This window comes from Odontomachus brunneus, unplaced genomic scaffold (genome assembly GCF_010583005.1).
Source record: "Odontomachus brunneus isolate Ranch 3 - 2012 unplaced genomic scaffold, Obru_v1 Obru_scaffold_041, whole genome shotgun sequence".
NCBI lineage: Eukaryota > Metazoa > Arthropoda > Insecta > Hymenoptera > Formicidae > Odontomachus > Odontomachus brunneus.
The window spans coordinates 608,169-624,316 of record NW_022639491.1 but is presented as its reverse complement, the minus strand read 5'-3'; the positions used below and the strand labels follow the sequence as shown (position 1 = coordinate 624,316).

At 43.6% G+C, this 16,148-nt stretch overlaps 1 protein-coding gene across 4 annotated transcripts in view; it reads right to left on the bottom strand.

Moving 5' to 3' along the window:
* Positions 1-16,148, bottom strand: part of LOC116844388 (steroid receptor seven-up, isoforms B/C) — a 335,737-nt gene that overhangs the window by 129,577 nt on the left and 190,012 nt on the right. The window contains exon 1 of one of the 4 annotated variants that reach the window (XM_032815852.1): positions 3,103-15,082. The exons of the other annotated variants lie outside the window; for them this stretch is intronic. The gene's annotated coding sequence lies outside the window, so the exon portion shown is untranslated. Of the gene's footprint in view, positions 1-3,102; positions 15,083-16,148 lie in introns of those variants that run through there. 4 annotated transcript variants of the gene reach the window in all.

The window sequence follows — 16,148 nt, the reverse complement described above, 5'->3', positions numbered from 1 at the left end:
ATATATATATATATATATATATATATATATATATATATATATATATATATATATATATATATATATATATGTATATATAGGGTACCCCATTTTTCCACCCTTATAATTCTTCAGCCAAATATATTCAGTAAAAATGTTTCAGACAAAAGTTGTCGGGTTCAGAGGGGGACATCTGAAGATGACCTTGACTTTTAGAATTTTTAGTTAGTACTGCATTTTCTTGAAGTAAAAAGTTTATAAAAAATTCTGAAAAAATTCTCGGAGCTCTATAAGAAGAAAATAAACAATTTTTATCTCTTGCCATTTTTCGGTAAAGTTGATAGAATTCGAGTAAAAAATTATTGAAACCAATAATTTTGTAGATATTTCCGTAAATATCTTAGAAAATAGAGGTCGTATAAAAAATTTTTTTAAACAAAAGTTGTTAGTTTCTTTACGTAGAATAAAATTCCGTAAGAAAAAATAAATGTTTCTATTTAAAAAACAAAGTTGACTTTCGAATAACCTTCAGAATGACCTCCAAGGTTAAAGTCAAAGTCACCTTCAGATGTTCCCCTCTGAACCCGACAATTTTTGTCTGAAATATTTTTGCTGAATATACTTGGTTGAAGAATTATGAGGGTGGATATTTTAAAATGGAATACCCTGTATATATATGTGTGTGTATCGTGAGAGCGAGTATATCACGCGTGGCTTTAGTATCCGTAGATATTTACGAGCATAGGTGTGGCCCTTTTTCATATGTCTACCATCTGTTTCCGCAACCGTAATGTTTTACAGCCGTGAATTACAACAGCTCCTGTCACATTATATAATTTTACCTATCAATACTCACATTGTACTCTTAAAAAAGGAAATAGAGAACGAGGAAACGATTCATTATTTCTTAACCGGATTTTTTAATTGATTTGAAATAATAGGGTTATTTTCCCGTTTGCTATGTAATAATTCGCGACTGTGACGTCAAAAGCCGATCATATTTTTCAATATTTTTCCTTGTCAAACGGCAAGAAAGAATAGTACTAAAAGAAAAAAAGGGATCGAGCGTTCTTTGCCTCTCGAGTCTCCTTCACACAGCATGGAAATAACGATCAAATAAAACCTAGTCCTTGATCGGCAGATAATATAAAAAAAGAGATAGTCTTGCAGGCATAGGAAAAATTATCCGGATACGATAGGTTAGCTAAGATGGATAAATGATTAGCAAATGTTATAATATCGCGTATATTTTGTATGCATCTAATAAATATAGATGACAGAAAAACAGAAGTTATCTCTGAAAACTATTTATGAGATTTAGCAAAAAGATCTTTCTGTACCGCCCATTCGGATTAAGACTCTAGTCACACTTTTTATAAAAATTGACTGCAGTAGACAAAAAAGACTCGCAACGAGAGACAAACAAATGTATAATCCTCACATCTACCTAAATTCGCTTGCAGATATTGCTAGAATGTTGCTGCTGCTTTAAATTCTACCGCAGACAATCTTCTAACAGATAGAAAAAACAGCGATAAATTTTAACTATGACATTTAGAATTCCGCTTTGACCGGCAAAATATTTCTTTGAGTTAAAGATCCATTATATTCTATTTATTCTAAAATATTTTTTAGTGAAAGAAAAACAGGGGAGACGAAGGGAGGAGAAAAAGAGAGAGGGGGGAGGCGTCGGTCGTGCTGATATCGTTGATGAAAGTTTAGCGGGATCGATCACTTCGCGATGCTTCTCGGCGAGCATCGAGCCAACGAGACGTGAGTCACGACGGTTCGGAATGAGCGACTTTGTGGCGAATAATAACAGTAATTATAATAATAAGACCGTAAGATATGTAAGCGCTGTATTAAGGCCAAGGGATAACGATTGCGGACTACGTTCTCGTACGTTATAAGTGCTGCATCACGAGCTTCCCTTCATTACGATCTTGTTTCGCATGCTACGTTCTTAATTATTTGTCCTTGAGAGGTGGGGGGGAAGAGATGATAGAGCGAATTAACAAACATTTCCGGCTCGACGTGCGCGCGCGCGCGATAAGAGAGAAACGAATATCGCCGCGCGAGAAAAAACGATATTTGCGTCTGAGGAACTTATAAAATCCGATCGAACGTCAATAAATCATCGGAGTTACAGTCCAGTTATGTCGACATAGCTGAATATTAAATACATGAGAAAATCATTATTTTTAATTATATATCAGAGAAAGATAGAGAGAGAGAGAGACGATAAATTATTCAAAGACACCTCTCTCTTTCTCATTCGACCGATCGATCGCTCCCTCGTTGTGCGCGCTATTCGCGCTTTAATCCCGTCACTTCGCTCGAGTTCTCCGGATCGCTCGTTCTTTTCTTTTTTTTTTTTTTACGACACTCCGGTTTGCAACAGCGAGAGCGAACGACCTGGTGGAAGGAAGTGCGCCGCGTAGGAAGAGCAGGCCGGCGTGCGATTCGGTCAGTAACGTTTCGACTCGGTCGCGTAAAATTAACGACATTGTTATAATTAATTAGCCCGGTCGGGGCCGGCAAAGCGGCAGCGGCTAGATAGCGCGATGTGCGAGAATATACACGCGCGCGCGCGCGCGAGCGCGTAGGGTTCGTTAGCGGGATAATTGGTCACAGAGGATGCGTCCGGGTAAGTCGCGCCTGGTAATTCTATGCCCGGCGCGCGTACACACGCACGCACACACACACACACACGCGCGCGCGCCGTGTCCACGTCCCGGCGATGTAAGACCTTGCCGTCGGTGCATGCTCTTAGGAACAAGCAGAGCCTGCCCGACGTGCGGCGCGCATGCGAGCGGAGGGCAACGTAACTCCGGTCGCCTTGCTCCTCTCTCTCTTTCTCTCTCTTTCGCTCTTTATAATTCGATTCTTTGAAAATGTGTAATGATAATATGTCATGACAATATGTAAGGCATCCGCGGGACTGAATGCGTTCACTCGTTGCTAACAGAACGATGTTACTATTCGAGATTCGACGTATATCTCTGGCGTCTATTTGATTGAGTCGGCGGTAACAACGAGTGTAAGAGACGCCAACACGGCACGTCGCGACAAGCATCGATTACGTCGAGAAATGAGGAAATTACTCTTTAATAATATACTTACGAGACGTCCCGACGATCGCACGTCGCTGTTTTCGGCACTCCCAATAGTTATCTCTGCGCGAGACTCACTTTCGACGGACAAAAGGCGCGTAAAATGCGGACCGATGTCGCCCGATGTGTCCATAATGGCTGCTCGGCGCAAAAAGATCGACGATGCCCGCGCAATGCATGACGGGCGCCAAAAACGCGCGCCACGAGCGATGTCGCGATCCGACGAAGACGCGCTCTAGTGACGTGATATACCCCTTTCTTTCTCTCTTTCTTTCTCTTTCTCTTGCTAACATGCCGACGGTACCGCCCGATATTCGGCGTCGTATATACCTGTGATGTTATTTTATCAGTTCCTAACCTTCTGATTATCATCGAATTTCTAATTCCTGACTAATAGATCCGACAATCGTCCGATTCGAATAAGATGACTCTGTGTTATCAGTTAATTTAGATGTTAGAGTATCAATATATACACACACACACACACTCCGCTCTCATTCTTAAATCTGACATTTTTAATGTAAAGTTTTAAATCTGCTTGTGGAGTGAAAGTCAATTGTGAGTTTCCTTCGAGATGAATCTACGATTGGAAATCCCATATAGATTTTAATTCGGGAAGAAAGAAGTGGAACGAATCGCATTATAGAGAATGTAATTTTCTGAATAAAATCTCCATATCGTCGTGCCAGGTAACGAGATGCTCACGAGTAGAGATCGGCGAGGAACTCGGCTCGTCGGAGAGCCACGAATTTCTATTCGCGCATCTTCCTGGCCGACTGCCGTGGCTTTTACCGATGTCCTCGATCCCCGTATAGATTGTAATGATCGAGAGTACATGTCGAAGTATTCTTTTTCCTCCCCCCCCCTCTCTCTCTCTCTCTCTCTTTCTCTCTTTCTTTCTCTCCTCTAAAGAAGACAACGAAACGTTATTCGACGATATCGAGCAGCGCGCGCGGTTACCGATTAGAAAGTTCGACTCTCGCGGTACGTTGGCGGTGTAAGGCAGTGTTTAGCGGGCGTCTTAGCGAGAGATCAAACGGCACGTCGCCGCGAATCGCCGTGATTCAGGCTCGCCTTGTGTTCCAGAACGCTAGCTCCGTTTCTCCATACGTAAAACGCGACCGCGTCCTGCAGTGCCCTGACTAGAAATTTATCCCATGATCTTGACATAAGATAAGATTTATCTCAGTCAGTTGTCTGGTTTGTATAAGATGATGTCATCGGATTATTAATGAATTCCTGATTATTATTACTAATCCGTATTATTAACCTTGACCGTTACCACCTACGTTTTTTAAATGTACTCATTTGTATTCCCTCCCCACGTCTTTTTCATATCATTCATCAATTTATCATTTCAATTGAAGGAAGAGATTAATTTTTTAGTGTTAAAATAATGAGTTAAAAGCGCAAAAATATCAAGTCATCTTTGAAAATTCTTAAGTGATTTTTTAAAAAGATTTCTAGAAAGAGTACGTATGAGATATATAAGGTTAAGCTATTTACACTAAAAGAAAACATTAAAAAAAAAATGTTTTAAATATTTTTTGGGTGTGGATGCAACTAAAACATATTTTCTTAAATCTAAATTTTTCTTACTCAAAAAGAATAAACAATTGCTTTTCTATGAGAAAGTAAGGTTTCAAGAAAATATATATTTTCATATTTGAAAAATATTTTATATATTCGCGTGCTCGTGAAATATAATGCAGGTTTCTCGCCACTTCTACAAGCCTATTGTAAATCAACCATAATTAAAAAATCGCTTACGAAGTTTCCCCAAACGGCGACCTTAGTATTTTCACTTGCGATAAAAAAAGTCTCTCTTTCCGTAACGAGCTGCAGTCTACCTCACACGTCGTATCCTATGCTCGTATGATGGACTATGCTCGTATGATGGAAACCGTCACGGTTTGCCGCGATCACGCCAATTGAGACGCCGAGGGGCACCCACGGGGGGACTATCACTCGCTCACTTCCGCGAAACATTCGGACTCGCCGAGAAATGCGACGCACGCGCCTCGAGTGAAAACGAGATTAATAAAGATTAGCCGAGTCGGAATAATATAGCGTGATCTCGTTAGAACGATTAGCCCGCGGGGCCCGCGAGACGTCTCCGGCTTCTTCCTTCCGCGCGTCTCAGACGTAAGTCCGTAAGTCCGTAAGTAAGCGTAAGACTCGTGTGCCGGAGGCGCAAGGGAGAGCGAAGGAGTAAGAGAAAGAGAGACCCTGAGGAAGAGAAGAAGCCCTTCGCGGTTGTATCTCAGACCGCGCGTCGCCGGAATCGAATTTCCACTCTGAAGAGAGCGAGAGGATAGACAGAGAGAAAGAGAACGTCGCGACTTACCGGCGTATTTGCAAATGCCGAATTCGAGGGAGTGTAGAGAGAAAGAGGAGAGAGAAAGAAAGGAAGGGAGATAGGATGGTTGAGATACGTTTCGTTTTACGAGTGTGGGCGGGACGTACTGGCGTCATAAAGCAAGAAAAAGCCGAAACGTGTAATACTCTGTTGGCGCAATTGCCGTGCTCTCGGAGGTGTAACGTGACTCGTACGGGACACGTCACACGTGTAATACACGACAAATAAATAGTATCCCCGTCTCTTAAACACCAGTTTACTCACGCCGCGGCTGATTACTATAATCGAAACAGTGGACATTCTTGAGCAACCTTCGCGTTCGCTGTACACGTACGTGCACGTGGAACTCACCTGTCGCATAACGACGAATTGTCCGAAACGCGAACACGGTCCCACGGGGGAATTGCTGGTACTTATTGTTCATTTTTTTTATCATTGGATTTAATATTCAATTTTTACTTCATATCGTTGCGTAATCAATTTTCTCTTTGGATGGCACTGAAGCGAAGCTAATATTAACGGATTGGCGTATCAAAATTTTTATAAACTCTAATTTTCATAAATTCTAAATTAAACACAGAAGAAAAAAATGAATTCTTTATCTTCATTCTTTCTATCGCATTGCAATAGTGAAATTTTCGTATGAAATTGACATAAAAATATGGCGGGCGTGTATGTATATGCGCATGGAAGCTACGATAATTCCGACAGCTAGGCAAGAGATGAAGCGATACTTAGTTAGCAACTATTTTATTCGATTAATACCCGCTGCACGCGATTGTTACGAACAATATGTCATCTATCGATTGTTCGCACGCGCGTTAACTGCGATTCCCACCGCGAGACCGAGTCACGATTTCATTCGCAACGTCGACAATCCCCCAACGCGCGAGTGTCTGCTCTCTCTTCGAGAACAAATAATAAATATAATCGACTGTATCCTCTGGGAACGACATTGTCCGGCGAAGACGGAGACCTCGCGCGAGGGGTGCAAGGACGAGCGTTGAAGGCCGCTACCGCGACTGAGAAACGCTAATCGGTAAACCACCTCGGCGAAATACGTCGCCAAAGTGCATCGCGAAAATACTAAACAAATAGTAAACAATTATCTGCGAACGTACAAACCAATAGCTTGTACATCTAGAGATTCCTCCTTTCCAAATTCGACGGTGTCAATGTAGAATAAAAATTTCGACTTGGTTAAACGCTCTCAACAAATTCTTCCTTAAGTCTCCACGTAGAGAAAACGACAATAAATTACGATTTATAGCGCCAAAAGATTACAATAGTCTATATAAACGCTATATCTTGAAATTCTTTATTGGCCCGTAAGTTCAACGATATTTGCAAACTTAAAAATGTAAAAATCGAAATTTCCACCGTTGAGTCTATTGTCAACATTTGCTTATTGTTTTAGTTACACTACTGGATCAGTGGTTGAACGAATGCAAAAAATAGAGGAAAACGTGACACTTAAGAAATTGAGCCTGGATAAAGCATCTTGTCTTCTCGCTTGTGACTTTTTTGTATTAGTTCATGTCGTTACTTTGCTCGCGCGCTCTCAACTCGTGACTCGACATTGTTTCCAACATTGTTGACTCACGATCAAACTATTCTATTGAGGTTCTACAGTCACGATTCAACTATTTCCCAATCAATGCTGGGCAGTGATCAATTAAAACTTTAGTTGACTAAATTAATCAAATTTCAGTCAACAATAAAAATTAATCGCGTATCAATCAATCATATATGTAATCACGAATAATTCAATGTACTGATGCAATTAATTATTAATCAGGATACAATCAATCAAACCAAAGTTTGGTAAATAATTAATCTCGTCAATCGATTAAATTATTCGTGATTACATGTATGACAATTGATTGATCTTGATTATTGATTTGCCAATTATTTCGGTCAACTGAAATTTTAATTGATTAATGCCCAACATTATATTCGCGATTGATAAACTCACAGCACGACTAGAAGCCTGTAAAATCGGGATCATAAAGAGGTGAACACACTTTACTTTGCGACATGTTTCAGAAAATAAGATTCAACTGTAAGAGATTATAGGATAATATTAATCCTTAAAATATGCTCAACAATTTACAAAAAGCTCTCGTTTACACGTTAAAGACGTAAGTCCTTTCTTTTCCTGATGAAAGAGTCTCGAAATATGATTGGAAACCAATCAGGAAGCTTATAAGGTGCACATGTAGAAACCCTTTTCTCGATAGAAGAGAGTTCAGAATAAGGACTATGTATCTATTATCAACATTACGCGCACTCGCTCATTCGAAAGACTTCAGAGAGCCCGCCTATTGATACAGTACTCGAAACGTACAATGTATTTCCGAGTAAAAAAAGAGTGAAGACAATTTCGAGTTAATTGGGTCCAACGAGCGCGCCGGTATGATCGATCGAGTCCAGTCACGAGTTCTCAATGTCGAGATAACGTAACGACCGAACAAACGTCGATCCGACCTCTCGCGAGGTCGCAGTCGCCGGAGTCGGCAGCCTTCGCAGGAAATAGGGTAATAGACGTTAGGGTTCAGGACGGAGATCGGCCGATCCGTCGCGGACAAGCCACAAATATCCGTCATCACTCTTTAACTCGGCGGTCATCCTAATTTCAAGGTCGCCGATCGATGGAGGATCCGAGGGTTAGTCCCGGCGGAAACGGCGGGTAGGGTCGAATCCCGAACGACTATTGCGCAATAACCGAAGACGGGGAATCTTGTACCAGTCGTGCTACTTGGAATGGGAGGTTCCCGAGTTCCTGTAATCGGCAGATTAATGTTCATCTCTCTCTCTCTCTCTCTCTCTCTCTCTCTCTCTCTCTCTGTCTTTCGCTCTATCGCCCTCTGTGCCCCTTTCTCCGTCGGTCCAGAACCTAATCTCGAGCGATGGCCGAGGAGCCGTCCGAAGGGGGCACGGCATATCGTTCGGATTGTTCGGGGATCGCCGATGAACGGACGCCTTGATTTACGGTACACCCCTTGGCGGCAAGTATACCTCGTCGCGAGGATCCTCTCTCGGATCTTTGCGATCCGCGCGCCAGAGAGAACGTTTTGCCCCGAATAAAACTGGTGAGAGACCTCCTCGAGATCGAACAACGGCACGCGTCGCACGCCGCGAACTGGGACAAGTCCGACTGGTCTTGGACGTTAACGCCTCCGGTCGTCCTGGGCGTTGTTTCGAGCGGCGAGATAATACGCCGGGACATTTAACGCGAACGGTGCCGGGCGAAGAAGGAAAGGGCCCGCATTATCCACGGTCAGTTGGTGACGACCAGTTTTTCCGACAACGCCAGGACAATGCACGGACTCTTTCCCAGGATCCACGCCGGCGTGCCCGTCCACGTGATCCTCGGAAAGCCTCCTCGGCGGAACGTGTTTGCGTTCGACCGCAGGCAGGACCAAACACACACAGCGGGAATGAGACGGCCGACGGATCGTTGGTCGGACGAGGACGAGAATAGAAAGGAGTAGAGAGAGAGGGACAGAGAGACCAGACGAGACGTGGATCTCTCCGACGCGAGAAGGGGACACGAAAGGGGTATCCGGTTTTGGAATCGGGCCGTTGCGTCCCGGACTCGAGAAGCAAGAGCCGACCGGACGATCCTCACGGGATCATTAATCAAAATATTTACGCGCGGGGACGTGCGAGCGTCCGGGCGACACTCCGTCTTATCGATTATCCGATGTCACGACGTATTTTCGGTATTCAAGGGGCCTTACACGCCGTGTCCGTTAGTCCTTTACTCAAGAGGAAGGGACGCGAGGAAGGGAGAAAAAGAGAGGGAGAGAGAAAGCAGAAGAAGGAAGCCCGTCTTGTCAGGCGACGATCTCGACGCCGGTCACGATCCTCCGTAATTTGTACCTCACGGCTGTAAACGCGCGTACGTTTTTCGCAAGTCCCGCGCGCGTGAAGGGCCCGCCACCGCGGTGGCCCCCAACCCCCCGTCTCATCCGTCGTCATTTTCGATTCCTCGACGGAACGCACCGTGACGCCTCGCACCGCGGCGAGGCTTGCTGCGAGGAAGAGGTTCCTCCTCGGACCCGGTGCGCATTCGCGCGGCCTTGCTCGGGGCCTCGTAAAAGTCGTAATTTATCGCCGGTACGGCGTAATGACCCGGCCACCGCTTTAATTATAGCTCAGTCCCGTCATCCACGAAAGCGTCCGCCACGAGCACTTCGTGCGCTCGGGTTATCCCAGTCTCCGTGTCAACATCAATCGCCAGTCGATCTCCGCGATCGGTTCTTTCGGAACTAGCGAAGTTATGATCGGTCGGCCGCCGCGTACGATAGTGAGGTAACCGACCGCGCGCGGTATTCCCGAGTGAATTGACGTTTTGACGGCTGCTGTCATGTATGTGTGACTTCATTCCGCGAAGGGTAATCGTCTTGTAAAGAAATATTTATCAATGATAATTGTCTGTTATTAACATTATAGGGAGTAGGTGAAGATAGATTTTTGGACTTATGTATAAGGCGAATGTTCATTTTCTTACACGCAGAAGATTTTGTAATAAAAACTGTTATAGGACCTTATAACCAAGATTGGTTATCAAGGAACAGACCAGACTTTTGCCTTAATTTATTATTACGTTACGTTACATACGTTTCATACGTGTCATCTTCATATTTTAGTACATAATGTGATACGTGTGTGTATGCGTATGTCTGTATGTGAAGTATCTACTATTTTTGAACAAGTTTATTGTGTTCCTTCAGAAGATGAACTCTATTGACAGTCTATTCGTACACTACTAGAAAACATGGTGAAATTGGACAGAATAAAACATAGATAAAATTTTTACCTATGTTTGATCGTACCTTTGAGAACCTGATAATTATATTCAGTTTTTAAGTTGGAAATAAAATTTACATGAAAAAATAACTATAATATATATTCTCTTCGCGTGTAGACGGCAAGAGAAGTTTTTTATGTCGTAAGTGTGCGCCTGTCAACGTGTTAAGTCTCGAGCGCGGGTTCCTTTTCACTTTGCCGACTTATTTTATCTTGCCACTTTACACGACATCGTACATCTACGGTGGCAAAACAACGATAGCAAAAAGCTAATCGAGGATTTAAATTTCCTTCCTCGTTTATGTCCGTATTTCTAAGCCCGCACGAAACCGTTCCGCGACGTGCGCCGTGTAGGCAATTAATCGGCGATCTGCAATGTGGCTTCTGGTATTTCCACGATGCGACTCCTTTATCTACGCTCGCAGTCCATCGTCCGCTCGCACTCGACGTCACCGTCGCACCTGTTAGCCGCGTAGAATCTCGCGACTGGCTGTCTCATTCCGGGACGCATAACCGGTGTAACACGTGCCGATCGGCGTGTCGATCGACGCATGGCGCTTACATAATCCGTAACGAGACCGCGGAAAAGGCGTTAGTGCGCGAGCCTCCCGCACAAAGTTGCGAATCGCCGTCGTCATTGAATATCTCTCTTTCTCTTTCTCTCTCTCTCTCTCTCTCTCTCTCTCTCGCTCGCTCGCTCTCTGTTTTGATGATCGCGCCTTCGTCGCACGCGTACAAGAAGTCGAGCCGACGACCGACGACGACGCGATCGTCGTTGTCATCGTCGTCAATGCGTCTCATTGGAAAGAAATCGGTGGAACGCGCCGATGCAGCGTACCGTGCGCGTTCCGCATTGGACGTTCATTGGCGTAATCGGCCTGATTGTCGGCGATCGTTTTATTACGTCGACGGGTTGATTTTGATGTCAAGCGATGTCAAACGGCTGCGAGTTATCGTCAATTTGCCGATCGCGACGAGTCGATGCAGGTTACATCAGCGACCAAATCCAAGGGATGGACGCGTGTGTACGTGCGTGCACACGATGTCGTTTGCGTAAAGTTTGTGACACTTTTTTCCGGGCAGGTTTATGAACACGCGAATTCGACGAGACTACGGCTGGAATTCATAGTCGAATCTTATTTCAAAGACCGTCTTAAGTAATGTCTTAAGATGCGAATACTGCTCTGTAATTGGTTCATGACATCTTAAGACAGTACTTAAGATAATCTTAAATATAAGATCGGACTATGAATACCGCCATACGAACCTCTGCACACGAGCTTAAGCATTGAGCGGTTTGAGAGCTGTCAAATTTTCAAATACGTGGTGTACAACAGTAATGTATGAGCAGAAGCGTAAATATCATCGTATTGTATGAGCTCGTCCAAAAGAAATATTACTACCTTTATGCAAACGACTGTACACGTGTGCGTGTACCTTGATACAGAGAATTCCAACATTCTTAATGAACCTCTCGACCACACGGAAAGAACATTATAGTTTCTTTCTTCCACACAAATTCTATTCAGTTTTACTACATGTTTCTAGTAATGCAGGGATATACAATGTCAGTGAAGTTTATTTTGGTCTAAGGAACACAATGCATTTCGTTAGAAACGTAGCAAATTTATTTAAAAGAGTACTTTAGTTACCAAAATATAAGAAACACATGAAATGAAAGAACAATTGATTGCTGCACAGTGTTGATCTCTTTTACGCTTACAAAACTGATGAAAAGATTTTTGCTACATAAACTAGATATTTGATTGGGATCAACCTGATGGAAACCATGGGATAAATTTTTACACGAAAAGAATCTTAGTCAAAATTACTATAGTAATTTAGAAAAGTGAAAAATACTATCGTGAAGATTACTATAAAATTTCCTCCGTGAGAGAATTTTATAGTAATTTTCTCATGGTCTCATGATCCTCATTGGGTTGATCCTAATCAGTTATCTGGTTTGTTGAATGGTGATGTTATTGGCCTAATAAGTCATGTAATACGGTGTGACGATCAAAACCTTATTAATAATAAGGATTCTCAACAATTAGGATGCGATAACATCATCTTGTATAAACTAGATGACTGATTGGGGTCAACCTGATTATCAGATAAATTTCTAATCGACCTGTAATCACGTCAAAGCGCGCGCGCGACGATTTTTCTTCGCGCGAACGATCTCGACCAACGCAACTTCCGATGAACTCTTTCGGCACCAACGTGACTTCTGTTTCTCTCTCTCTCTTGCTTTCTCGCTCTTTTCGGCCGCGGTCACCCCTGCCGGCCCAATTTAACCCCCATTTCACGGTGAAGGGAAAGAACGACGACGGGTGCGTAGCCGCGCGTTGCCGCCTACGCGATACGGGGGAGAGGATTCGCGGTGTTCCGGGCAATTAAGATTACCGCGAACAGAAATTATCGTCGGATTAACCGTGTTATTACGGCGCCGCGCTAATGCCACGGATAGGCGCGAGAGCGCCGCGTCGGTTCGCCCCGACAATGGTAAATATCGTTACCGCGGTTGTAATTGGTATACCAGGGAGAGAGAAAGAGGAAGAAAAAGAGAGAGACTGAGTGAGTGACTCGCCGCTGAAACTCGAGCGCTCAATTAAGGGTCCAACTCTCTTAACCCGCTTCGGCTTGTTTCTTCCCCGTCAGTCGTGTCGGCTCTCCGTCGACCGTATCGCGAGTAATTCGTCGTGGTATCGCGTATTTCCTCGTTGTCACTTTGCGTGATCGCCCTCGACGATCACGAGCTCGTTTCAGCCGTTGTGCGATTTCGTTACGGAAATTAATTGCGGATATCGATATCCGGTGAGCATAATGTTGAACGTTAACATCTTGACGGCCGCGGAAAAACTTTCGCCCGCCGCCGGCGAACACAGTCGACAATCCGCTTAGACTGCGTGTATCTAAAGATACAAACACTCTTGTTGTGCACATAAATCTTGAGTTTATTTTTATATAAAATTATATATAGTCTATAGACTATATATATTGACAACTACAATGACAAACTGCTGGTTCGATGTCTGCTATTTCTTGACTAATTTACTCTAACAATTAGTTTCTTTTAAATTTAGTATTTTCTTTTTGCTAAAGGGAATGTTGTTTTATTAATAAAGAAGAGAGTAAATGATAGATTAAAAGATAATAAATAAGAATATAAAGAAAATGAAAAAGGAAACAAATCATAATTATATTATCCTCTCTCTATGATTTTCAGTAATAACTATAATTTAATATAATATCTTGATATATTATAAATTGTTAAATATCTCTTTATTTAATTAAATAAAAAAAGAATAGTAGAATTACAACAGAATTATATAAATTAAAATATAAAAATATAATTATGTTTTTCCAATATTTCAATGATATGTTTCTTTCCGGCAAATATTTCTTAATAAAGCGATAACCAAACACACCGGCGAAATGAAGTCACACATACGTAACAATGAACGTGTCAAAGTTGTGTTCGCTCGTAATTACACTTTTCAAAGCATTCATACGTCGATTCTTCGAGTTTGTCGAGCGAGATGACAAAACCCCGTCGAGGAACGAAAGAGTTCTCTCGGAAGGACGCGTCGGAGTTCACGGGGAGATCGGCGGATGCACGAAGACGATCGTCTCACTCGAGGAATTCCGGCGGGCCGTGTAGGGCGCATTGCAGGCCGAGTAATTAGAGAAGCTCGAGTTCATTAGGATATCTGGCAGTATCTTGGCGACAGTTTCCGCCACGCGACTCGCCGACCGACCGACCGACTAACCAACCCAGCCGTCCGACGGCAGTGGTGCTCGGAGCAATTCGCAATCCGAGCACGAAGATCGAGTTAATTTCTTTTCGCGAATCTCTGTACGTCATGCTGAAAAGCTCTTCCACAAGTCGAGAAACGTATTGAATCATTCTTTGTCCCGTTCAGTTATATAAGCGAACGAATGATTCTTTCGCCATTGAAGAGTTATTCTGAGCGCGCTCTCTCTCTCTCTCTCTTTGCTGAATCATTTCTCTTCGTATGAAGAGTACGACCAATTTATTACAAGCGGATTAATAGCCGGAGCTGCAACTAAGTCGTTTGTCGAATAAAGTCGGCCGACTCCTCCGACAGACCGCCAATTATCTCGCGCAGCGAGCCCGGGCCCTTCGGGAGATGCAGAGACCAATTGCAACCCCGCGGATGCATTTCCGCGTACGAGTAAGCGACAGAGAGAGCGAGAGAGAGTGAGAGGGGGGGGAAGGGAGGAGAGCGATATGTGGCCTGGTGGTCGGCCGACATCTGGCCGACGTGGCCGGGGCAATTCGTGAAATTCGTCGTTACACGGCGCACAGATTACGCGCGGTTTAGCCGCGCGAGCGGCCGGAAGCGGTTTACACATTGTACACGGAAGCAATTATCGCGGGTGCATGCTGCAGCAACGACGCGCCGACGCGCTTTAATTGCCCCGACACACCGGGTGTGTCTCTCGCGATCGTCGAACGATCTCTTGCGCTTTTTTCCCTCCCTTCCTAAACGCCGAATAGCGCACCGTCGCAAATCGCACGCGTGATAATGCGGAAAGAGCAATGCGATAATTAGCTGAAATGCGATTTCACTGCCGCTGGTAACACGCACGGCGGCTTCAATTTTTCATCTGCGTAACAACACATCGACACTATACAATATATGGACGTAGCAAATGTGTACAAAAACGCTACTTTGGTTTATTGCGAACATCACGATCACAAGTTAAGGCTCTTGGAGAGTCGCATCATCCATCTCTTTTTAATCTCTTTTTAATTCTCGCTCAGAAGCGAGAAAACGCATGCTAAAAATTCCTGCAAAATACGTCGAGATAAACAGATATATCCACAAAACGACATTTGCGATCGATTAAATACACCTCTAAAATACTCCGTACACTTTCCTTTTGTTCTAACAATCAACAGATAATTATAAAATAAATGTGACGTGCAATCGTCTTTTCTAACCTAATTTCCTCATTATCTTGTCATATTAATTTTCCGATTATCTATTGATTTTTAGAACAAATGGAAAGTGTACGGAGTATTTTAGAGGTGTACTTAATCGATCGCAAATGTCGTTTTGTGGATATATCTGTTTATCTCGACGTATTTTGCAGGAATTTTTAGCATGCGTTTTCTCGCTTCTGACGTCATTAAAAAGAGATGGATGATGCGACTCCCCAGGAGCCTTAATATAAAATCGAATAGGGGAGAGTTGTCGAAATCGCAACGGTCTCCAAAATTGTACTTCATCAATTCCTTTGTTATTATTGAATATGAGCGATATCTAATGATAAAAACATGAGAAGTACATGAGCAATGAGAAATATAGACAAAACATTTTCAGATTATATCTTATGTTATGCGTGCTGCAAACATTAAAAAAACAGGCACGAATTAAGAAATCTGGCATAATCTTGGCAACTCTTCCCTGCATCCAAAGAAGCTGCATGAAAGCTAGCTAGCCGAAGCGCCGTGAGTTTTCTCAAACTGCTAATTAGACCTGCGCCTCGTAGAACGTATCGTCCAAATATTCAGATGTCGCTGATCGGCGCGATGTGCCGTCTCGCTCGTTGCGATAGTGGTCGAGCGGCCGCATTGCGGAAATGCACACGAGGTCGCGCGCCTGAGCACACGTGCAAAACAGCGACGTGTGTGTGGCCCGCGCGAGTGGCATAAAACGCGCAGGGAGCGTACGGAGAAAATCATTCCGTCGATATCGTGAAGAGGGTCTGACGAGCAACAGAACGGCGGCCGGCGAGATCGTGCCCGTATTATTATTCCGTCGTAATGCTAGGTGTCCGGCGAAACAATTCGCCAATTCCAGAGCCCCGATCGTGCTGAGTATCTCTTTCTCTCTCTCTCTCTCTCTCTC